We start from the raw sequence: 25,984 nt of genomic DNA, 5'->3' as shown, positions 1-25,984 counted from the left end.
GTTACCATCTGCAGTGATTTTGGAGCCCAGAAAAATAAAGTCTGACACTGTTTCCACTGTTTCCCCATCTATTTCCCATGAAGTGGTAGGACTGGATGCCATAATCTTCGTTTTCTGAATGTTGAGCTTTAAGCCAACTTTTTCACTCTCCACTTTCACCTTCATCAAGAGGCTTTTTAGTTCCTCTTCACTTTCTGCCACAAGGGTGGTGTCATCTGCATATCTGAGGTTATTGATATTTCTCCCAGCAATCTTGATTCCAGCTTGTGTTTCTTCCAGTCCAGCATTTCTCATGATGTACTCTGCATAGAAGTTAAATAAACAGGGTGACAATACACAGCCTTGACGTACTCCTTTTCCTATTTGGAATCAGTCTGTTGTTCCATGTCCAATTCTAACTGTTGCTTCCTGACCTGCATACAAATTTCTCAAGAGGCAGATCAGGTGGTCTGGTATTTCCATCTCTTTCAGAATTGTCCACAGTTTATTGTGATCCACACAGTCAAAGGCTTTGGCATAGTCAATAAAGCAGAAATAGATGTTTTTCTGGAACTCTCTTGCTTTTTCCATGATCCAGCGGATGTTGGCAATTTGATCTCTGGTTCCTCTGCCTTTTCTAAAACCAGCCTGAACATCTGGAAGTTCACGGTTCACATATTGCTGAAGCCTGGCTTGGAGAATTTTAAGCATTACTTTACTAGCGTGTGAGATGAGTGCAATTGTGCGGTAGTTTGAGCATTCTTTGGCATTGCCTTTCTTTGGGATTGGAATGAAAACTGACTTTTTCCAGTCCTGTGGCCACTGCTGAGTTTTCCAAATTTGCTGGCATATTGAGTGCAGCACTTTCACAGCATCATCTTTCAGGATTTGGAATAGCTCAACTGGAATTCCATCACCTCCACTAGCTTTGTTCGTAGTGATGCTTTCTAAGGCCCACTTGACTTCACATTCCAGGATGTCTGGCTCTAGGTCAGTGATCACACCATCGTGATTATCTGGGTCGTGAAGATCTTTTTTGTACAGTTCTTCTGTGTATTCTTGCCATCTCTTCTTAATATCTTCTGCTTCTGTTAGGTCCATACCATTGCTGTCCTTTATCGAGCCCATCTTTGCATGAAATGTTCCTTTGGTATCTCTGATTTTCTTGAAGAGATCTCTAGTCTTTCCCATTCTGTTGTTTTCCTCTATTTCTTTGCATTGATCGCTGAAGAAGGCTTTCTTATCTCTTCTTGCTATTCTTTGGAACTCTGCATTCAGATGCTTATATCTTTCCTTCTCTCCTTTGCTTTTCGCTTCTCTTCTTTTCACAGCTATTTGTAAGGCCTCCCCAGACAGCCAATTTGCTTTTTTGCATTTCTTTTCCATGGGGATGGTCTTGATCCCTGTCTCCTGTAAAATGTCACAAACCTCATTCCATAGCTCATCAGGCACTCTATCTATCAGATCTAAGCCCTTAAATCTATTTCTCACTTCCCACTATATAATCATAAGGGATTTGATTTAGGTCATACCTGAATGGTCTAGTGGTTTTCCCTACTTTCTTCAATTTAAGTCTGAATTTGGCAATAAGGAGTTCATGGTCTGAGCCACAGTCAGCTCCTGGTCTTGTTTTTGCTGACTGTATAGAGCTTCTCCACTTTGGCTGCAAAGAATATAATCAATCTGATTTCAGTTATCTCCCTGCAGGACCTATCTAAATACCATCACACTGGGGAAGAGGGCTTCAAGATATGAATTTGTGGGGCACACAACTTATCTAATCATGAATTATGCTGTAAAGCAAACCATGTTATTGGAAGTTTCAGTGAACATCTTTAAAGCTTCTATTTGCAACTAATGATATTCGTTTCCTGGTTTATATGAGGGGCTTGTCCATGGCAGAGACACAAGTAAATGCCACTTCCCTCACCAACACTGGAGAATTCATCTTTGAAGGGGGCAGAGGGACAGTGTTGTGGCCTCAGGAGAGGTCCAGCCATCTGTTCAACACATACTACTGATGAGGAAAACCCTCAATTCAGAGTGCATGCCGCTCCAAAGACATTCCTGCAGAGCTGTTAGAGAAGCGGGCTCTGGATATGGACTTGGGTTTTAATCACTTACAGGCTGTGTGACTTTGGGCAGGTAAGTTACCTCCTCTGAGCAACAGATGACTCATCATTGCTTTTCAGAGCCGTTTCCTGCCTTCATGCAGGGAAGGGATGGAGACTGATTTAGCCAATACTGATGAGGCAACCAAAGGCAGTAAAGAGGTGAGTGTGGAGGTTTCCACTCGATGAAAAGTAATGAAACTCCAGTATGGCATTAGGCCAATGGGGGGGTGGGGGGCAGTGGTCCTTCCTGAATTCATTCAAATTGTACTCAGTAGGGAACAGGGCTACTGTTAGATGTCAGTCACTATTTTAGAACAATAAGTATACAGAGGTTCGGTTCAGTTCAATTCAGTTGCTCAATCATGTCCAACTCTTTGCAACCCCATGGACTGCAGCATACAAGGCCTCCCTGTCCATCACCAACTCCTGGAGTTTACCTAAACTCATGTCCATTGAGTCGGTGATGGCATCCAACCATCTCATCCTCTGTTGTCCCCTTCTCCTCCTGCCCTCAATCTTTCCCAGCATCAGGGTCTTTTCCATTGAGTTGGCTCTTCACTTTAGGTGGCGAAAGTATTGGAACCTCAGCTCCAGCATCAGTCCTTCCAATGAACACCCAGGACTGATCTGCTTTAGGATGGACTGGTTGGATCTCCTTGCAGTCCAAGGGACTCTTGAGAGTCTTCTCCAACACCACAGTTCAAAAAGCATCAATGCTTCGGCACTCAGGTTTCTTTATAGTCCAACTCTCAAACCCATACATGACTACTGGAAAAACCATAGCCTTGACTAGGTATAGAGGTTAAGAGTAGTAATTTGTCTTATTGTGTGGGTACAGCATTTTTTTGATCACTCCTCCCATATTTGAGAAACTTCCTACCTTCTGAGTCCACATCTTTCGAAGAAGTCAGGAATGTGTATCCTTGACTTCTTTGCACCTGGAGTACAGGCATGTGACCTGGGTTCCACCGCTCAGCAGCATCCATGCCAACATTCTCAGAAGAGAGCAGGGGTACAGAGGCAGGCACCATGTGGAATTCAGCAAGGCGGGGGTGGGTTGAGCATGGCAGAGAGATGCCCAGCTTGCAGCGGCAACAGTGACGGTGTCCCACCACAAGGACTCCCTTGGTGGTATGTGCAGAGGGACCTATGCTCTGTGGTAGCCACGCCAGGGTCTCTGCTGGAGCTACCAGGGGTGTAATCTGTGTAGTATTCCTGGCTACATGGCCTCCAAGTCTGACTGATCCTCCGAGAAATTCTGTGAGCTCTTCAATATCATTTTACAAACTCTCTTTCTATATAAACTAGCCAGAGTGGGCACTGATGTTTGCAATTGAAACTTAAAATCAGTATGAAACCAAATAATAGCTGCATCACTAAATGAAGGTCAAGAGAGAAGAAACACATTTTGGCATCTATAAGGGAACTTTTTTAACCCCACTAATATAAAAAAAAATTTTTTTGGCTGTGAGCCTTCTGAGATCTTAGTTTCCTGACCAAGGATTGAACCCATGAGTAGCGAAAACACAAAAGAGTCCTAACCACTGTACTGCCATAGAATCCCTAAAATTTTAAATAAGTAAAATAAATTAAGGCAAATGCCTGCAAAATTTTGATAGTCAAAAGCAGCTGATCATTTGTTCCCAAGGACATCTGGGACCATTGCAGCAGGTAAGGTAAGCAAAGAAATATGGCAATTCTGTCAGCACAAAGTTATATCTGCATACACACACACACACACACACACACACACAAATTCAAGACTCAAAGTTGCATAGATTCAACTTGCATCTGCTAGCACGGAGACCTACTAATTTAGCCTCCTCTGGCCTTGAAGTTCCTGATTTATGAGACAGTTAAAAACCAACCAATTATTTCCCAGTGGGTATTAAGATCATGGATATATAAACAGGACAATTTAATCATTACCTTGATAAACTGGGTCTTAGAGTCTAGCACTGCTAAAGGTTTACACAAAGCCTTTATGTATTTCGCCAAAGTCATTGCAATGCCACAACAGATTAGACTTTAAATAGAGGGCACCCAACAAGAGCTCTTCAAGTCTTATCCTCTGACTTAATCAAAAAATGGAGACGAGGCCATCCTGTGATTGGTTTTCTCAAAAGATGTAAGTCTTAATAATAATTTTGGTTGATTTAATAGCATCATTTTTCAGGATTAATGACTGAGAAAATATAGGTGATCTAGGCCTTTCCACAGAGAAGGCGATGGCACCCCACTCTAGTACTCTTGCCTGGAAAATCCCATGGACGGAGGAGCCTGGTGGGCTGCAGTCCATGGGGTCGCTAAGAGTCGGGCACGACTGAGCGACTTCACTTTCACTTTTCACTTTCCTGCATTGGAGCATTGGAGAAGGAAATGGCAACCCACTCCAGTGTTCTTGCCTGGAGAATCCCAGGGACAGGGAAGCCTGGTGGGCTGCCGTCTATGGGGTCGCACAGAGTCGGACACGACTGAAGTGACTTAGCAACAGAAGCAGCAGGCCTTTCCAAACATTGAATTTCCTAGGTCTTTGGATTTGTCACATACAAATAACATAAAGTCAGGGACCCAGACTGCTTACCCTAAGCCCCCAAATCTTGATTATGGATATCCAGTTATTTATGATATACCTGAAAATCTTTCCAAGTGGACATGGGTTATTTTTGTCTGGACAGCATCCACTCTCATTTCTTCAAGTACTAACATCCCACTTGTCTCTGGAGACTATACGCCCCATACTCAGTTCATGTGTTTTAATAAAGGGGTGGTTTAACCCCTCTCCACGAGTGGGCAATCAGCCTGGCTGCCAGGTTTGGTTGAGAGACTGGCAATCCAGAGCAATGAGATTCAAACCTGGGAATTTTGCTGTAAATTCTGCTATAAAGAAAGAGACACTTTCCACTGGGGCAGCTCAGCTAATGGATAAGCCTGGAGCTTCCACTGGGGTCTTGAGGTCATGAAAGGACAACTGCTCACTTCAGATGAGCGCAGAGCCCCGTGGTGGCAAGTGATCCATTTCTGCTGTCATTGTCTCAGACCTGGGTCCAGCCAAGCTTCTGCCTACACAGTTATAAGAACCAATTAAATTTGATCTAAGTCCCTTGGAATTCAGTTTCTTTCATTCACAACATGAAGAGTCTGAACAGATACAGATTCTTTTGACTTGGGACTTTACAAAGATAGCAAATGTGTTAAAGTATTTAAAAGTATTAAAGTATAAAATGAGCTTATACCAGATGTTAACTTCCTGCTCTGAACAACTTCCCAATCTTACCCACAATCGCCTGCTTGGGAAAATAGTGCTGGAGAAGTCTGTGCACGAGGCAACCCCCAGTGAACCTGGAATGAACAGGCAACCCAAAGGCAGCTAGTATTTTTCCTAGCCAGGTTGCAATCGCTGTGTAGTCTGGCTCAGTGAGCTAGACCAATAGGAAACTCTCGGTTATGAGTTTCAGCCAGAAGATTCTGAGCTTCCAGGCTGCAGCCTTATGGGCTGGCCACTGAGGGACCATGAGGAAAATGAAGCAATAGAAGATAGGAGGAGAAGGCAATGGCACCCCACTCCAGTACTCTTGCCTGGAAAATCCCATGGATGGAGGAGCCTGGTGGGCTGCAGTTCCATGGGGTTGCTAAGAGTCAGACACGACTGAAGCAACTTAGCAGCAGCAGCAGCAGCAGAAGATAGGAGAGAAAAGGGAAGGGGCCAACTGAACAGAGACCACATAACCTCTGAGAAAGGTCATGACTCCATTCCCAATTTTCCAGTCCTTTGTTTTGGCGCCCAGGAGACTCAGCTGTTCTTTGCTTCACAAGCTCAGAATGCTTTCAAGGGGTAGCGCAGTCCAGTGGTTAGAGAATAAGTTTCCCAAGTGACCACCTGGGTGTGAGTCTGGATTCCCACTGACCATCCACATGCTTAGGACACATTCTCTAAGCCTGCTCCTCCTCAGTGGAATGGGAATAACAACACTCCTTCCACAGGGTAGGGCAGAAGAGTCCATGTGATAATACACTCGGGACAATGTAATGATAGTCATAGTCATTACAATGCGCCCCTTGTACTTGAACTCATTTGAGTGACATCTTATCCTTGACCACTGAGAGGGCCCAAACTAAAGCAACAATTTATTAAGTGATTAACTTGAATAGAAATTATATTTTTACGCAATACATATTGAACTGTCAGCATATGGATATAACTACAGGGGAGATCCTCCTTAATGGAACAACCTGAGCCACGGGTGGCACGTGAAAGGGGCCACGCTGTCTCTGTCCTCATCTGGTCCTGTACCCTGTTCCTCTTGGGTCCTGCACTGACCCCTCGGGACTAGTTTATTCCTTTGCATGCCTGTGTGCTAAGTCGCTTCAGTTGTGTCCAACTCTGTGTGACCCTAAGGACCGTAGCCTGCCAGACACCTCTGTCGGTGGGATTCTCCAGGCAAGAACACTGGAGTGGGTTGCCATGCCCTCCTCCGGGGGATCTTCCCGACCCAGGGATCGAACCTGTGTCTCTTATGTCTACTTGCATTGGTAGGTGGGTTCTTTACCACTAACGCCATCTGGGAAGCCCTTGCTCCACGTAGCAGGGCTGATATGCCAACTTCTCAGACTACTCCTCCCTCTGCAGCTGCTCAGAGTGCAGCCTCCTCTTCTGCTGCACTTCTACAGCTATTGCCTTGGCTCCACATTCTTGTTGAGCAGGTGCCTGGGGGCAGTGTGTGGATGCTGTAGGAGAGCATCTGTAGCCTGACCTGGCTTTCAGCTAAGCCAAATCCAGAACCTTCTCTCATTACTCAAACCACTGGCCTGAGATTACTTCCTGTTCTGAGTGGGCCCACCCCTTCTGAGGTTGGAAAAAAGTCATCTAGAAGTTGGGGGAGAGGGTTTACTCTTTAACTGTTTTGTCCCTTCTGTGAAAATTACACAAGCAACTGTACAGACTTTGTTCCTTTTCCAAGTAAGTGTGTTTAATCATTCTGCACTGCTGATCTGTGCCTTCCAGCCTTTAAAAAAAAATGAATTTTGCTAAAGAAAGGTGATATAAGTCATCTTTTAAAAAAAAAAAAAAAAAAACTCCCTATTTAGAAAAAAAAAAATTCTCTATTTCCCCAGAAAAAAAGATTCACAGAAATACTCTTCAAATCTGTTCCCCCAAATGCATTAAGAATGAGAAACACACAGGAGTTCTGAGAAAGGAACAGAAGTTTCATCAATATTTCTCTAAGGAAAAAAAGATAAGGGCCCATCCCAAAGACCCTGGTGTATTTGGTTTTGTAGAAAGAAAGAAAAAGTGAAGTCACTCAGTCGTGTCCGACTTTGTGACCCCATGGACTGTAGCCTACTAGGCTCCTCCGTCCATGGGATTTTCCAGGCAAGAGTACTGGAGTGGGGTGCCATTCTTTGCTAAAAGGTAATAATCAAGGAATTGAATCTATCTTCCCAAGGCCTTTCTCCCTGCCTTCTTTTGGTAGAATCAGGATGCAAGTTTTTCAGTACAATTGCTATTCTAAAAATCAGAGGACTGATGAATTCTGACAGCTACAGAAGAGGGCTGGGGGAGAGAAGGGCTAGCACATCCCAGTGTTTCAAGCAAGGGCCATTCCCATGCACAAAGAAGCCACATTTTTTACTTTAAAGCCAGTCCCTCAGCTTACAGGCTGATCATGTTCTAAGTTTCTCCCTAACCTGGAATACTTAGACTGTAGGAAGTATTCTCCAAGAACAATGTTCTAAACCCTGCCTGAGGTCACCCTAACATAGCCATTCTAACCTCAGATTTCCTCAAGAAGCACAGAGTTTTGTCCTGTGGGCCCTGCACGGCCCAGACACAACTTGGACCTTCCTTTATGAAAAGCCATTCAGACCTCCAAATAAGACACAGCACTACCATGCTTCCGACCCTACAGCACTGTCATGGGTGCCAAGATGTCACTGGTGGCCAGGGCGTGCCCGCCCTCCTGGGGTGAAGGGACTCACTCTGCCCACGCTGACCAGACAAGGGAACGCAGAGGGGTAAGGGCAGGGGCAGGAGGGGTCCTTCCTGTCCCTCCGTCTGGTCCCCACTTGGCCACCAGCTGAGAAGGCAAAAGCAGGAACTTGAGGCCAGCAAGGCGGACCCCAGGGCCACAGACTCACAGGGATGGGGGAGGGAAGGAGAATTCTCTGAGGCCTCAGCTGGCTGATTCCTCCAGCTCGGCCAGGGCTGGCTGTGCTCTTAACTTTCATTTCCACTGTTGGTTGCTAAGTGCTATACATAATGCAAAAGTAAATAGTAACACAGTGTAGTTTGGGAGACACGAAAACACACATCAATCAGCCAAGAAAGAAGAAGAAGGAAAAAAAAACTCTCAAAGTTTCTAGATTTATTTTTAGATCCTGGTTGACCACATGAGTAACCTAAACGCCCAAAGGAAGAGAAGTTGGGACCGAAAAGTGTAACACAGATACTGCAAGACCTTCGGGTCCATCTTAGCTCATAAAATATGCATCAGTCAAGTCCTCAGGCGTGTTAAGTACCTCACAGGAGTTCCCTGAATAAGATACAACATCCCATGCACTCTACTCTCAAGACTTGCAAGATAAAAAAAAAAACATCTTCCCCAGGGGTCTCCAGACAGTGGAGCAAGTGCAGCACAAAATATTGATAGCCTTTAGTAGAGAATGCAGTTAAATAAAAGTAACTAAAACAGTACTAAAGACATGAGTGTAAATCCATTGAGGATAGGAAAAGTGTGTTACTCACCTTGTATTTCCCATGACACTTGGCATTATCTTTTTTTATTAAAAGATTTGTTTGATGTGGACCAATTTAAAAGTCTTCATTGCTTCTTTTTTTTTTTTAAGTTTTTTTAGTTTTTTGGCCGAGCTCCTTGACCAGGGATCTTAGCTCCCTGACCAAGGATCAAACCCACACCCCCTGCACTGGAAGGCGAAGTCTTAACCACTAGACCACCAGGGATGTCCCCTGGCATTGTGTCTGGGACAAAGCAACACACAGTAAATATTTGCTGAAAAAATTAATAGTAATATTGGTCCTGGAAGAGCCTTCATTTCTAAGCAAAACTACCATTATATGACCTTCCTGAGATTCCCTACGTGGTAATCAAACTAGCCAAACACATCTCAAGTTTCAAAGATAAATTTATCACTTTAAAGCAGATTTAGAAGGAAGAGCAGAAGAGCTAAGACTCAAAAAAAAGAATGAACTATCAGACTAGAAAGCAGGAATAACCCTGAATGAGTCTGGAGATTGTTTGACTGCTTCACATTTAAGATGAGATTTATGTCTGTGGCCCTGCCATCTCTTGGCAATGCAGTAGAGGTGGATGAGAACTCATTAGTGCGGAGCTGCTCAGACTACACCCACGAGCAGTATCGTGATGGTCAAGTCACAAGGCAAAGATCTAGGACCTGAAGGGACCAAGTTATCCTCAGTGTAACTACCAGGTAAATGCAAAATCTTCTTTCCTTAGGAAAGACCCTTCTGATTATAATACCGTTGTTTTAAGTTGAAAAATTAAAAAAGCACAAATAAGAAAAGACATTTGTTTTATGGAAAGTTAAAAAAAATAAACAACATCATTCAATAAAGAGTGCTAGAACATCTTTTATCTTTTCAAATGTTCAAAATTTCAACCTATTAAATGCACTAGAAATATATCCTAAGATAAAACCTCACATCAAGTAAAAGTTACTGTACAAAGTGACAATAGCAAAAAAAAAATTTAGATTTGTTATCAAATGAGCAATCATGGACTGCTTAAGTAACCGGTGGTATATCCAGTCAATGGAATAGTATATGACCAATTACATATTATCTGCAAAGAATATAAAATAAAATGGAATTTCTGGAAAAGGAATTCTCTTTACTCTCAATACTTCACTTCTGACACCAATGTGTGAAGGTTTTTTCCACACCAAGCAATTCTCTAACTCTCTGGGCACCAACTGGGTGTCCTAGTCCCCAACTGCTGCTACTAATAACCCAGAGTGAATGCAGACCCCTCAGGGGAGGGACTCGGTTCCAAAGACTGCTCTGCACTTCAAACAGCAGCTGCAAGTCCTAGGATGTCACCTGTACTCCTGGCCAATCAGCCATAGATCAGGGGTTCCTAGGACCCCCTCCTCAGGTTTAATAATTTGCTAGAAGAGCTCACAGAGCTCAAGAAAACAGTTTACTTATTAGAGTATCAAATTATTAGAAAAACAAAGAACTAAGGAGCAGAAGAGATGCACACCCCAAGGTGCAGGGGAAGGGGTGCGGCGCTTCCAGGCTCTCTCCAAGCATGCCATCCTCCCAGCAGTTTGTGGTGTTTTGCAACCTGGGAGGTTCCAACTGGGAGCAAAGACCAAACATGTATTTCTTATTATATCACAATATCACGGCTTGGAGTATACAGTTAAATTAAAAATAATTTTAAAATTATATACAAACATGACTATGCAACTAAGAAAAATCTCTCCCCGAAATAATGAATGTCCAAATATTAACTTTGCCTTTGACTATATATTATTATTTCTTCTTTCTAATGTCCTATAATCTTCACATTTTATTTCATGATAATGCCTTCCTTTTATAATGATGGGGACTATGGTATGAAGGAAACAGCACCCAAGTTCTGGGGAAATATTCTTTAAGTGCCTGGATTAGAAAACTACAAGGCACCTTCTTCCTGTTGCTTTCCCCAGAAACTTCAGAGGTCAGACTTGACTTCTGATTCTCACCACTTGCCTTTTCATCTCATATGGAAAAGGCTGTCATATCTTCCAAAGGGTGAGGTGATGGGAACTCAGCATCACAGACTTCCCACATCCCAATCTTTCCCTTCCAACAAGTCACAGAGCAAAATCCCATCAAAGAGCTCTTACTTTAAATATCCTATTAGAAATTTTAGGTCACAAGTCTAAAGAGAAGTGTGTGTGTATCTGTGTGTGTGTGTGTGTTTCTGTCTGTACATCTGCTTCCTCCCTCCTTCCCCTGTCTTCAAGGGCCGCAAGACAAACTCCAGGGCAATGAAGCAGCAATCTGCCTCATTCGTCAATTCGGATAAATCTGCTTAGTAAATGATAAATCTATGTATCAAAATAAAATAACAATGCAAAAAAGTGAGAACCAAAAGAACTCCAGCCAGGATGACACTCCAATATTAAATCATTTTAAATAACAACAGATTAAAGTCTATCCCAAAGGGTCACGAAGAGTCAGACACAACTGAGCGATTGAACTGAACTAAAAGTCCATCCCACTTTTCAAACTTGCCATAAAATCCAAATTAATCATCTCAGATCCCTATTGGCAGTATTCCAGGCCCTAATACTGAATCAGGCTAAATATTTCCCTTCCAAGTACATATAACAACCAGATAAGTATCAAAATCCCTTATTACACAGATATATGTCATATATACATTACATAAATGGTAAATTATGTGAATAACCCAAATATCAACTCTACTGCCTTTGAATTATAGGTAATAATACTACAGTTATATCCATAAAAGTGTGAGGGTAAATTAGATTTTTAATTTCAATGCTAGAAAAAGCACACTCAGTGGTGTGTTCACCATTAAAGGAAATTCTCTGAAATGTTTATTAAAACAAAAATCATTTTAGCAAAGAATATAGGGACTTCCCTGGTGGTCCAGTGGCTAAGACTCCAGGGTCCCAATGCAGGGGGCCCGGGTTCGATCCCTGGTGAGGGAACTAGATCCCACACGTCACGACTAAAAGATCCCCAGTGCCACAACTAAGACCCGGCACAGCCAAACAAACAAATAAGTAATTTTTACAAAAAGAATGTAAGGATCTCCCTAATTTATCTCATTAGTATATTTGAGTATTTTTTACTTCTGGTCTGAAACAAAGGTGGTGCACTTGCACCTTGGATATTGAAGAGCAGCTCAAGTGTCCCTGTGAGAAGCTGCACCTCACACTCACACGTGGTGCCCACCTACCCTTCTCAAGCTTCAGAGCAGCCCCAGGAAGCAGGACCCTGCACCGCACAGCTGTTACTAAGATACCAGCTCCAGGCGTACAGCTGGTAAGCGGCAATACCCAGACTGAAGCCAGGTTAATCCAGCTCCGGAGATGGGCTCTGTCCCCTATGGAGCTACAGATTGCCTCTGTATCCCCCTTCTCTTCTACCAAAAATATCTTTGGCCAAGCCTGGCTTGGACAACCTGTGGGAAAAATAACTGGTGTCAACTAACCAAGCAGACAATCAATACAGACTTTGTTGTTGCTGTTCATTCGCTGGGCTGTGTCCGACACTTTGCCACCCCATGGACTTCAGCACACCAGGCTTCCCTGTCCTTCACCATTTCCCAGAGTTTGCTCAAACTCATGTCCATTGAGTTGATGATACCATCTAACGTTCATCAGTACAGACTCAGTAATGCTGAATGGAGAAGGTACTGAATTACTGTGTCAATTTTCAAAAAGTTAATTAACCCTCAAATTAGAACCAGAGGAAGGAAGCTATACATGGCCTTCCAATAATGGAAACAGAAAAAATAAACCAATTACATAGTCTGGTGGGGGAAAAAGAAAGGTATACAACAGCCTAAAAATAGGCTACTATTTAATAATGTTATTGCTACTTTAATAATAGCAGATTACCACACATTCTCTTGGAAATGTCACCTAGGCAACCAGAAATACAAAGACAGAGATGTTCGGAAAAATATATGTATATGAATCTGTTTTGCCATCTCTTAAACGCAAATGATTACTATTTTTGTCCAAGAAGAACAAAAATCAGGAGACTAAATGCGGAGAGCGAAAGTAGGAACAGAAGAAAGTTCTGTAAGTAAGTGCCCAATATCAAGTAGAATCATAAAGTATAAAAGTAGGCCTCTATTTGTATGAGCAGTCCTGACCTATGGTCTCAAATTTGGGCCAAGAATCCACTAGGAGTGTTCACTCTATATAAAACAGATAACTAATGCATAGCATGGGGAACTCTGCTCCATGCTTTGTGATGACCTACATGGGAAGATAATCCAAAAAAGAAGGGATATATGTACACACAGAGCTGACCCACTGTGGCTGATTCACTTTGCTGCACAGCAGAAACTAACACGACACTATAAAACAACCACACTCCAGTAAGAAATTGTTTAGCAAAGAGCCTACTAGGCGTGTCAAACACATTCTTTCTATGTCACTGAAATCTCAAGTTTTTACTTCATAAACCAAAGGCAGACTAACACAAAAGAGGGTAGCATGGCAAACTTTAAAACCCGTTTGGAAGACTATTGTAAGGCTCACTTAACTAGGGGTATGACATGTCCCTGTTTGCCTGGATTACCTAGGACATCGGTGTTTGCGCCTGTTGTTTTGTTATGAACATTAAAAAAGTTGTCCTTGTTCACACTCAAAAGTGTCCTGGTGTGAACAATAAATTATGTGGTCACTATATTTAGCCCAGACACATTTCTTAACAGTTTAATGATGTGTTAGCTACTAAGTTGGAAACTTAGATTAGTACCAAGAGAATTCTGGAAATAGTATCCCCGGCCTCCACAACACTACCATCTCATTGAAATAGACAGAAATAACTCAAAACAACAGGGAACCAGTGAAACTTGATCATCATGGGTGTAAGGGGAGGCTGTGGCACCTTGGTTCAGATCAGAGACAAGGTAGACAGTGCATCTCCTCGAGGGGACACTCCAGAGGACTAATGGTAAAAGCCACCAGACTTCATGAACACCTACTGCAGAGCAGGCACTGTGCCAAGCATGATACCCATGTGACGTCACTGCATGCCCAGAACAACCCCAGAGGCGAAGAACTATCATTACGCTCATTTTGCAGATGAGATGACTCACCCAAAATGATGCCAGAGAATTCATGCGCCTGCCTCCCGGCACATGTTCTCCACCACTGCGGTGTGGACACACTGCTTCCTGACTGCCCTGCTTTCCCAGGAGTTGATGCAGCAGTCACGTGTTATCAGAGCCATCAGCCGCTCTTTCAGCTCCACAGCAGTGCAAGTCATGGTCCAGCCCTGGCAGAGGGTTGCCAGCTCTGTTAGGGCCCAGAGGTCTCTGTGATTCCAGGAAGGATCCTAGGGAGGAGGCTAGTGAGAAGACAGCAGTGAGGGGTTCGAGAAAGCAGTGAACGCTAGGCTCGCAATAGCAGGGAGCATGACCATCCTAGGCCTGAGGGCCACAGGGGAGGAGTGACTCAAGGCACCCGAAGACAGCGGTAAGGAGAGGCTGTCTGGATGGAGCCATGGCCTTGGGCAACAGGTCAGCCACCCTGCAGCATGAAGCCAACAGGAGGGAACTCAGGAAATAACTTCTCTACCTCCCTCTCCCCTCCCCCTCCCAGGAGTGGCTGGACCCCCCCAGAGACAGAATTACACTAGAAATCAGAAGACAAGGATGGACATTGATACTGGTGATAGAGACCTGCCTCTCAGGGCACAGAGGCAGGTGGATAAGGGAGGAGAGAGACGCAGAGGAGACTAGAGATGGCTAGCCTGCTCACTGTCCTTGTCCATACAGGAGCATCTGCTTCACCTGGCCTGGTCCCTCTTTGGGGGTCAAGAAGATGCCAATAAGTTGGAAGATGCCAATCTAAGCATCTCTGTGACTCCAGGCCAGCTTCATGGACAGATGACCTGTGCAGAGGGTCATGCAAGCCCTATGCTCAGAAGAACCCTGGCTTGGTCTAAGGCTCACTGACACCATCTTGAAATTCTTTATAACTTTTTAACAAGGGCCACCCATTTTCTTTTTGCACTGCATCTCATAAATTGTGTATCCAGTCTTGTGCAAGGCAAACCATTTTCTTCAACTGGTGTGACTAAATTTTCTAAGTATCTCAGTACTTCAGGTATACTATTCAAAGCAAACAAATCCAAAATTAATATTAACTAGAGTAACAGTGTTACAGCAGAATACATAATAACGTGAAGGGACATTTTACCTTCTTTTCCTTTCCTCTTTCTCTTAACTGCAGCCAAAATTTGCTGCCCCCTGGAGAGAAACGCCTCCCCATATTACAGCTACCTCCCCATAACACAGAGGGTCTGTTTGGTAAGTTTGGCTCTTACCCAGCTAAAGTGATCAATACAGACAAACAAACAGAATAATTTACACCCTGGGGTGTGGACTCTCTTGATACAGTCCACTTGATGAGTTATAGTTATCGAATTATCCAGGTAATGGCCAGAGTTACCCTTGACTTCACCCTGTGTGCCTGGTGTACACAGGCCCCAGTTTCGGGCTCAGTATTGAAAACACATGCATAAAAGGCTTGTTGATGGGCTGGCAGCATTTACAAATCACATTTCTAAGCCCATGCCTTCTAAAAACCTAAACCTTGAACCTTTACTCATTCTGCTTCATGTTCCTGAAAGATACTAACATCTGAGCAATTACAATTTTAAAAGCATCCTGCAACCCCAGGTGAGAAGCCAGAACAGGCCCAGAGGCTGCTCTTCTCCCATTCACTTCCTCCAAGGCCACTGGACAGAGCAAAGTACAGAAAACTTCCAGCAAAGGCAGAGCTCAAACTGGATTTTGACAGCCTTTTTCACTCACCCCTTCATTTCAGAAATAAATGATGGCACAGATTCTAAGAATTTTGTTTGCTTTGTCATTTAAAGTTAAAATTTCAATAGATCAAATCAAAAGCACGTATAAGATCCAGGGGGAGGAACTGATAGGAACCAAATCTATGGGCATCGTGACAGAATCAGAGGATCAAGAGTTGCAGTGTACACTTGAGTCTGTTGTGGGGTGCATGGTGGACCCCCTGCTAACGGTGTGTCCACATCCTAGCTCCAGGAACAGGTGGATGTGATCTTATTTGTAAAAAGGGTCTTTGCAGATGTAATAAAGTTGAGGATCTTGAAATAAGATCATCTTGCAAAATGCAAATTAAAACTATAATGAGATGTCACTTCACCACTGTTAGAATGGGCATCAATAAAAAGACAAGAGATCACAAATGCTCATGTGGATGTGAAGAAACCAAAGGGAACCATTGTATACTATTGGTGGGATTGTAACCTGGAACTCTGGCCATCTGATGAGAAGAGTCAACTCCTTGGAAAAGATCCTGATGCTAGGAAAGATTGAGGGCAGGAGGAGAAGGGGGTCAAAGAGGATGAGATGGTTAGATGGCATCACTGACTCAATGGACATGAATTTAAGAAACTCCAGGAGATAGTGAAGGACAGGGAAGCCTGGCATGCTGCAGTTCATGAAGTCACAAAGGGGTGACATGACTTGGCACCTGAACAATAAACAACAACAACAGCCACTATGGAAAACGAAATGAAAGATCTTCCAAAATTAAAAATAGAACTACCATACGATCCAGCAATTTCATTTCTGGGGATAAATCCAAAGAAAATGAAAATACTAACTCAGAAAGGTATCTGCAACCCCATGTTCACAGCAACATTATTTACAATAGCCAAGACAAGGAAACAACCTATTCAACTGATAATGAATGGATAAAGAAGCTGTGGTATATATACACAGTGGAATATTACTCAGCCATCAAAAGGAGAAAAATCCTACCATTTGCAACAACATGGATGGACCTTGAAGGCATTATGCTAAATAAAATGTCAGACAAAGACAAATATTATATATCACTTACACGTGAAATCTAAAAACAAACACATTTTTTTAAACCCCACAAAACTCATAGAAAAAGAGATCAGATTTGTGGTTTCCAGAGGCAGAGGACGGGGGGAGAAGGAATTGGAGGAAGACGGTCCAAAGGTACAAACTTCCACTTATAAGATAAGTAGGGGCAGAATGTACACAGTATGATGCTGGGTGATGTATGGGAAAGATGTTAAACAAAAATAAATCCTAAGAGTTCTCATCACAAGGGGAAGCATGTTTCTCTTTTCTTCTTTCTTTTAATTCTATCTATATGAGATGATGGATGCTAGCTGAACCTCTCTGGTGACCATTTCACACTACATGTAAATGCAACCATCCTGCTGTACGTATGTACACCTTAAATTTACAGTGACATATGTCCGCATTTTTCAATAAAACTGGGGGAAACAAATTATCTAGAATTACTATCCAGGTGGCCCTAAATGCAATGACAAATGTCCTTATAAGGGACACACAGAGGAGAGGAGGGGGCCAGGCGATCATGGAGGCAGAAGCAGAGGTGATGCAGTTTCAAACCAAGAAATGCCAAAAGCCACCAGAAACGAGGAGAAGAAAGCAACACGCTCTCCTCCAGAGCCTCTGGAAAAAGCCTGGCGCTGCTGATAACTTGATGTCAGGCCTCTGGCCTCCAAAACGGTGAGAAAATGAAGTTCTATTATTTTAAGCCGCCCAGTTTGTGGTAATTTGTTATAGAGGCCACAGGAAACTCATACAAGCCCTCAGCCACCTCTCTCACCGTGGCCTCAGCCTCGCAACCTCGGGGAATGGAAAATATGAGGCCTTGCAAAGCAGCCAGCTGTTTTCACAGTGAGCCTAGTCCTGGCCCCAGAATAGGTCTTTTCCCCAGCGCAGTACTTCGCGTATTTGGAAACCATAATAATCAGGCTCCCACAGAGCTTTTCCTGGCTAGACAGCCCCTCAAGTCATGCCCCAGGAGAGACGGGCTCACCCCCACCCCACTCCCATCCCCCGAGCTAGACTCTGCCCTCTGCACCCTCCGGCCAGAATAGCAGGGAGGGAACTACCACCTCCCTTATCCTCAACACTCTTTCTTCCAATGAGGCTGAAATCTCATTAATGTTTAAGTAGTCAGGTTACACTGTCAACTCTTTTGAAGCCTTCAGTTAAAAGTAAAACAAAACAAACTTGTGTCTTTTTCACGTGTGTTTCAAGGACATATTGTCACCCCCATCAACTGCACAGAAAGCTAATCATATTTATTACTGAAACATAACCAATCAGCTATGAAACCTATCTACAAAATACATGTTGTTATTTAGGAAAAGAAAGGCGGGGAGGTGATTTCTGAGCAGTCACTCTACATTTTGACAGTTGAGCAAATCAGATTATTATCAAAGAATCAAAACACACAGGATTCTGAAAACCCTAACATTTCAGGACCAACTGGATGTACAGAAGAAAAACACATCCATGGGTTGAAATCCCAGCTCCACAACTCACTAGCTACCAATCTAGAATAGTTCCCTCAGCCTCTTGATGCTCCCTTACCTGTAAAGGATAACCGTAATGTTCCCTGGTGCTGAATTCCCTCTGCTTTGTCCCTCCAGATCCACCTTCCTCCCTTCTCCACTCTGCTCTCAGCCCTGAGAGGCTGATTGCTATGAAAAAGGTAGTCCTCGCATTTCCAGCCCTCTGGCTTCTGGATGGTTTGGCCAATCGGACACCAGCAATGCGGAGAAAAGAGTGGCTGGGACTTACTCACCTGGTGCCTCCCGGCCAGGCCACAGCAGTTTCTGGAATTGCTGTATTTTGCTGAAAAGCAATCCCAGAAACTGCTCTTTCACGTCACCCTTTCAGGGCTGGGTAGTAAAGGCCTGCACACTTGTCTAGCCATTCTATAGGATTTCCCTTAACGTAACCCACAACTTTCCGAACACAGTGGTCCCCTCTTATCCATGGGGAATACATTCCAAGACCCCAGTGGATGCCTAAAACCACAATAATCCTGAACCCTATATTTACTATGATTTTTCCTGTACATACATAGCTATTCAGTTCAGTCATACATACATAAATAGCTATGGTAAAGTTTAATTTATGTTAGGCACAGTAAGAGATTAACAAGGACAAATAAAATAGAACAGCTATAATAATATACTGTAATAAAATTATGTGAGTGTGCTCTCTTCCCCTCTCTCAAAATATCTTATTGTACACATCTGATGCGTTTTCCATCTTAACTAAGCATTTATCACGCACTGATGCCATAACTTTTGCTGTTTGAGGTACGACAGCAAAAACATACACAATAACATATGTGAAACAGACAGCCAGTGGGAATTCGCTCTGTGACTCAGGGAACTCAACTGGGCCTCTGTGACAACCTAGAGGGGTGGGCTGGGGTGGGAGGTGGGAAGGAGGCTCAAGAGGGAGTGGACATACGTATCCCTATGACTGGTCCGTGTTGATGTACCGCAGAAACCAACACAATATTGCAATTATCCTTCAATTAAGAATAAATAAATTTTTTAAAACTAGCATGAATTCCTTCTTCACAATGTCATGGATAGAAGATTCATCTTACCATAAATCCCACCAACCTTAGCATAAGATTTTTTTCTTTCCTTGTTAAGTCAAGAACCTTCACCTCCCATTTAAAGGAAGCACTTCCAGCTTATCTTTGGCATACCCGAATTCCCAGCATCATTACTGTTGCATTTTAGGGCCGTTTTTAAAGACAATGGGTGACTTGCATACAAGCACCAAGATACCATGACAGTGGACCTTCTTAATGACCAATGAACGGGATTCTCTGGACAAAGGGATTCGCCTTGTCTTGGACAGGGTTGGAGCAGGACAATGTGAGATTTCATCACAATACTCAGAACATCTTGTCATTTGAATTATTTCCAGAATTTTCCACTTAATATATTCAGACCACGGTTGACCACCAGTAACTGAACCCTTAGAAAGCAAAACCGAGGTTAAGCAGGGACTACGACTATAGTCCCTTCATTTAGGTTTTTTCAGTTACACCTTTTTTGTTGTCGTTGGCTGTGCTCTGCAGCTTGCAGGATCTTAGTTCCCCAATCAGGGATCAAACCTATGACCCCGGCAGTGGCAGCGAAGAGTCTTAACCACTGGACTGCAGGGAAGTCGCCAGTTATATACGCTTTTGAGTCTGTCATCTGCTGCGCAGCAGGACTCTGGCTGATCAACCTTTTATAGGGTTTATGTTCATAGCAGCATCACTCAAAATAGCCAGAAGACAGAAGTCATACATGTGTCCCTTGACAGAAAAATGGATAAACAAATGTGGTATATCCATACAATGGAATATTATTCAGCTTTAAAAAGAAGGGAAATTCTGACACATGCTACAATATGAGTGAATCCTGAAGACACGTTAAGTGAAATAAGCTAGTCACAAAGGGACAAAGATTGTATGATTTCACTTCTATAAGGCATCTGAAGTGGTCAAATCCATAGAAACAGAAAGCAGAATGAAGGGTGGTGGCCAGGGACTAGTGGGCAGGTAGAAAGGAAAAGCTTTTGTATAACAGGTGTGGAGTTTCCGTTTGGGAAAATGAAAAATTTCTGGAGATGCACACTGGTTGCAGTTGCACTTAATGCCACAAAACTATACACTTAAACATGGTTAAAATGGTACACTTTATGTTCTGTGTTTTAACCATAATTTTAAAATGTATTTAAGAAATATTGCTCACCTATTGCGCAAACTACACGGGGATACACAAACGGGAAGATCACTGTCCCCATCAAGGGGGCGTAGCTCCTGTACCTCCCCGCCACATACCCCTTCTTCCAGCAATTTGTTCCCTTGTTATCTCTTGCACTTTCAAGCTGGAATGCAAATTCCTTCAAGATAGGGGACTAGCTCATATTCAGCTGAATCTCTAGAACCTAACAAAAAGTTGCACAGAAAAACTCCTCAAAAATATTAATTGAATTGGATAACTGAGTAAATATCTAGCCAAAGATGTCTATGTTCTTTTCTTCTTGAGTCTTCCAGCCAGCCAGTACTTAACATTTCTTGACATTATCTACCTATATTTTCAGAAATGAAAAGAATAGAGTTTCAGGCTAAACTCATTTTAAATTGTCACAAATGACCCTACTAAGTGCATCAATTATGGGTTTCAAATCAGAACTCCTTTGTTTGCCAGCCATGTATCCTCCAGCAAGCTACTGAGTGCCCCTTAGCCTATTTCCCTCATCAGTTAAGCGGGAATGCTGACACTACTGTAAGTGAACGTCTATTGGTTTTCAATCCAAACTTTATGGCTCAATCTTCTGGAGCCAGTATAACAATGTTCTGCTGGAGAAACACCCTTGCTCCTACTTCTTAGCCTATGGCTCAGCAATGAAACCTATAACCAAGCCCAAGCCCTAGACTGGTGTGGAACTCCAGCCACAAAAACAGGCATGGGACTCAATCAAAGCCAATGGCCACAGTCTGCCACTGTGAGGAATGCTGGGATATTCAATCATAGTGATAGAGAGGGATGGTGAGGACCAAGCCTGGCTGTCATTACTGCCTAATCCCACACCCTGACAGACATCACTAATTGACCACAGCACTCTTTCCTACTGAGCCTGGACCCAGTCTTGGATTCCTCTTCACCCCAGCTCTCCAGGCAGCCACGACCAATCTATCACAGATGACAGGCAAAATGAAGCCAACTGTCTTAGCTTGAGACTAGCAGCTGGCAGTTTTTCTGTAAAGAACTGTGTAGTAAGTATTTTAGGCGTGGTCTCCACTATATATTCTTCTTTGTGTTTTGATGTGTTGTGTTTTAAACCCTTTAAAAACCTTAAAAAGCATTTTTAGATCTTTCAGTTTACAAAAACCCCTGCTCTGGAGCCATGAAATCAGACTCTGGGGCTATCCCAGAGATCCACACGCTCTCTTATCTCACTCTGCAGGGCTCCTGGAAGCTCAGTCCAGGAGCGCTTGGAAATGCCGCCTCAGTCAGAAGCACACCCACAGAACCCACTGAATTGTCTGAAAAGTACAGAGGAGCTTTGATGACAGGAGAGTTTCTGTTCTCATCATACCAATCCCAGGGCAGGCTGACACCCACTCTCTGGGGGGAAGCTACACTCCCAGGAAGGGCTCCCAAGCCCATGCATGTAGCAACCTTCATTCTACCTTCAGGACCTATTTCATTGCACACCTCTCAGATAGCCGAACCCCCATTCCTCACAGCCAACCTGAGGAAAGTAAGGAAAGAGCTCAAATGACTACATTTCTCCATTGTTAGTCTGACCCCTTACAATTAAAAAAAAATCTCTGAAATTATTCCACAAGAGTCTACCACATTTCTTTTGACCAGCCTTTGAGTCCCTTGGACTGCAAGGAGATCAAACCAGTCCATCCTAAAGGAAATCAAACCTGAATATTCATTGGAAGAACTGATGCTGAAGCTGAAACTCCAATACTTTGGCACCTGATGTGAAGAGCCAACTCACTGGAAAAGACCCTGATGCTGGGAAAGATTGAAAGCAGGAGGAGAAGGGGATAACAGAGGATGAGACGGTGTCATCATCGACTCAATAGACATGGGTTTGAGTAAGCTCTGGGAATTGGTGAAGGACAGGGAAGGCTGACATGAAGAAGTCCATGCGATCGCAAAGAGTCAGACACAATTGAGCGACTGAACTTTGATTCCTTAATATTTTCCAAAGTTTTTTTTTTTTAATTGCAGAGTAATATATATAAAGACTGGTTTGGTCTTCCTCTCTATTATTTTCCACGTTTGCTTCTGGCTTTGTGCATGCCTGCTAAGTCGCTTCAGTCATGTCTGACTCTGCAACCCCATGGACTGTAGCCTGCCAGGCTCCTCTGTCCATGGGATTCTCCAGGCAAGAAGACAAGTGGGTGGCCATTCCCTTCTCCAGGGGATCTTCCTGACCCAGGGATTGTCTCCTCTGTTTCCTGTACCGGCAGGTGGATTCTTTTACTACTAGCGCCACCTGGGAAGCTAGGAACTTTGGTTGACTGATGTTCATTTATTCATCCAACAATTACTTATATAATAACAATCCACTTGTCCAGGCACTTGCAGCTTGGGAAGATCTATGTAGATGATGCAGAGTGATAAGAGGGGTACGTGTATGGTGCAATTGCAGCATGAAACAAGGGTAGTTCGGTCAGCTGGGGAGGAGGCGGGTACCCAGAGGTCTGCTGGAAGGTAATGTCACTGCAGCTGAGCAGGGAAGAATGCATAGGAGTTGACCAGACGAAAAAGGATGGGAAGATGGCAGGTGTTGAGACTCAGTGACTTGAGTCAAGGCTACACACAGGGAGGCTTGGGAGATGAAGGTGGCAAGGAGACAAGTGTACAGTCACAAAGGTCTTGAAGTCCAAACTCCATCCTGAAAACCACAGAAAACCTCTGAAGGAATTAGGCTGCATGACTGGCTTAGATTTTTGTTTTCAAAGCAAGTCTTCTTTTTTTAGAAATTCATTTATTTATTTTAATTAGAGGCTAATTACTTTACAATTTTGTGGTGGTTTTTGCCATACATTGACATGAATCAGCCATGGGTGTACATGTGTCCCCCATCCCGAACCCCCCCCTCCCCATCCCATCCCTCTGGGTTGTCCCAGTGCACCAGTTTTGAGTGCCCTGTTTCGTGCATTGAACTTGGACTGGTGATCTCTTTCACATATGGTAATATACATGTTTCAATGCTATTCTCTCAAATCCTCCCACTCTCGCCTTCCCCCACAGAGTTCAAAAGTCTGTTCTTTATATCTGTGTCTCTTTTGCTGTCTCATGTATAGGGTCATTCAAAGCAAGTTTTCTAGTTGCAATTTAGAGAATCGATTGAAGCAAAAGTGTCCTGATTTGGAGCAAGAAGCCCAGTGTGAAGGCAACTGGAGCAATTCAGGCAAGAGGTGGTGAAGTTATAAACTAAATCAGTGACAATAAGAACTGACAGAAAGCAGCAGACATCAACAAATGTAATAAGAGTAATGAGTTCAAACTTCATAAGTCAACTATATACTTCAATATAATATATATAATTTAAAATTTAAAAAAACCATCTCATCCTTTGTCACCCCATTCTCCTCCTGCCCTCAATCTTTCCCAGCATCAGGGTCTCTTCCAGTGAGTAGGCTCTTTGCATCACATGGCCAAAGTACTGGAGCTTCAACTTCAGCATCAGTCCTTCCAATGAATATTCAGGGTTGATTTCCTTTAGGATTGACTGGTTTGATCTCCTTGAGTCCCGGGGACTCTCAAGAGTCTTCTCCAGCACCACAATTCGAAAGGATCAATTCTTCGGTGCTCAGCCTTCTTTATGGTCCAACTCTCAAATCCATACTTGACTAGTGGAAAAATCATTGCTTTGACTATATGGACCTTTGTCAACAAAGCAATGTCTGTGCTTTTTAGTATGCGTCAACCTCACATCACAGATCAGGAAACAGAGAGATTAAGCAAGGAGCCCACAGCCTGAGAGCTATTCATGTCCCAACCAGAATTCATATCCCGCAGTCTGGCTGCAAAGTCCACACTCCTCACAGCCCACTCTCCTAAGCACATTTAAAGAGAAAGAATATTCAGGATGGGTGCTGAGTGACTGAAATGGGCAGATTTCAAGGCAATCTCCAGAGGTCTGGCTTGGGTATCTTTGAACATTTGGATTTCAGCTTCTTAAGCCTCTTCTTCTGAAGGAAACCCCATCCCCAAGTCTGTAATTAGCCCTCGCTAGCCTGACCTGGACATCCACACTACCCCTTTTGCCATACTATCCATTTCTCTTCTGCTGTGGCCTTGCACACCACATCAGACCCTAGAACATCATTTCCCAGCTGGACAGAAAAACCTCACAAGCCTTTCCAATCAAGTCTGAGAAACCAGGACAGCAAAGTCTGCTCTTGGCAATACAGAGGCTTAGGTCTATCATTTTCAAATCAGCGAGAACTGGGAAAACTTTGAGCAAGCCTGTGCGGTTTCCTTCTCTGCGAGTGAGACCTCGGCAGCCCTGGTTCTGTGTTTCGCACCGGCTGCCGGACGGAGCAGAATAAGTATCATTATTTGGGTCTTGCACTCAACAACAGAAGCGCACGCGCCGGGCCTGCAGCCCCAGACAGACCCGCAGGAAGAAAGCGGCCCTGCGGGGAGACCAGCAGACAGCCAAATAGCTTTCATTTCTCCAGGCATGAAAGTTAAAGCAAGCATCTGCAGCAAGAAACTTGTGTATTTCCTGCGGACAGGGAGACCTCCTGCCCCTCCCGGCTGATACAACCCACTTTGCACATCCTGCTTCTCTGGGAGCTAAAAATAAATTGGTATGCACTGAAAAACACTCAAACACATCTCCCCAGCACACCCCTTCCCGAGTCTCCGAGGGCAAGAGACACAAATCCTTCAGGTCCTGAGTCCACACATGCAGACCACTTCCTCATCGGGGTTCCCTGGCGCCTTCTGGTGGTTCCTAAAGCCCCCTCTGCAGGAGCCCACCCCTCGTACACGCCCACTGCGGCTTCGGAGGGCCGACTCTGAGGCTCCCCCCGGAATCCGCGAGTGCCCGCGACCCCCACCTCTTCCCCCGACCCCCGGAAGGATGCTTCTGGTGTCCTGGGCCACCAGGCGCACGAACGCCCCCTTCCGACCCAGCGCGCCCCCATCCTGCCCGCCCTGCGCGCCTCTGCGCTTCCCTTAGCAAAGTTGGTCTCTCCTTTCCTGCCGCTCTCCTCGGGGTCTTTGGTTTAGTTCTATCTTCCCTCGGAGGCATTGAGTGGAGGACAGGGGAACTGACAGAATGAGCTGCACCCGGGAAGGGCAGCGGGGACCAGGTGCCCAGGACCGCGCGCCCCTCGCGCCCACCCCTGCGCCCGCCGCGCCCCGAGAGCGTCGGCTCCCGCGGCGGCTGCTCTTGGCGCCCTCGCCCCTGCACACCCGCCCGGCTGCAACTCCGGCTCCGCTCCAGCTCCCGAGAAGCGGAGGGAAGGCGCTGCGACTCACCGCCTCGGCCGCTCCCGGCGTCTGTGTCGCCGCGGGTGAGGCGGCGGCGGCAGCGCCTTCCCTCCGCCCGCCTCCCCCTGGACCGCGCCACCGCCCGCCGCGCCCCCCTCCCCAGCCTCCCTCGCCGCCTCCCTTGTAGCAGCCGCCGACACCCCCCCCCCACCTCCACACACACACACACACACACACACACACACACACACGCACACACACACGCACACACACACACACACGCACACACACACTGCTGCCCCCCAGGCAGCCTCTCCAG

At 44.5% G+C, this 25,984-nt stretch overlaps 1 protein-coding gene across 2 annotated transcripts in view; it reads right to left on the bottom strand.

Moving 5' to 3' along the window:
• The window catches only part of NCALD (neurocalcin delta), a 466,523-nt gene extending 440,772 nt beyond the window's left edge, over positions 1–25,751 (bottom strand). Inside the window, exon 1 of one of the 2 annotated variants that reach the window (XM_070803092.1) lies at positions 25,714–25,751. The gene's annotated coding sequence lies outside the window, so the exon portion shown is untranslated. The remainder of the gene's footprint in view (positions 1–25,713) is intronic. The other variant, XM_070803093.1, reaches the window with a different exon arrangement.
• Between the last annotated feature and the right edge of the window lie 233 nt (positions 25,752–25,984).

This window comes from Bos indicus, chromosome 14 (genome assembly GCF_029378745.1).
Source record: "Bos indicus isolate NIAB-ARS_2022 breed Sahiwal x Tharparkar chromosome 14, NIAB-ARS_B.indTharparkar_mat_pri_1.0, whole genome shotgun sequence".
In the NCBI taxonomy this organism is placed as follows: Eukaryota; Metazoa; Chordata; class Mammalia; order Artiodactyla; family Bovidae; genus Bos; species Bos indicus.
The sequence above is the reverse complement of the archived record's forward strand: the minus strand, read 5'-3'. Positions and strand labels throughout refer to the sequence as shown.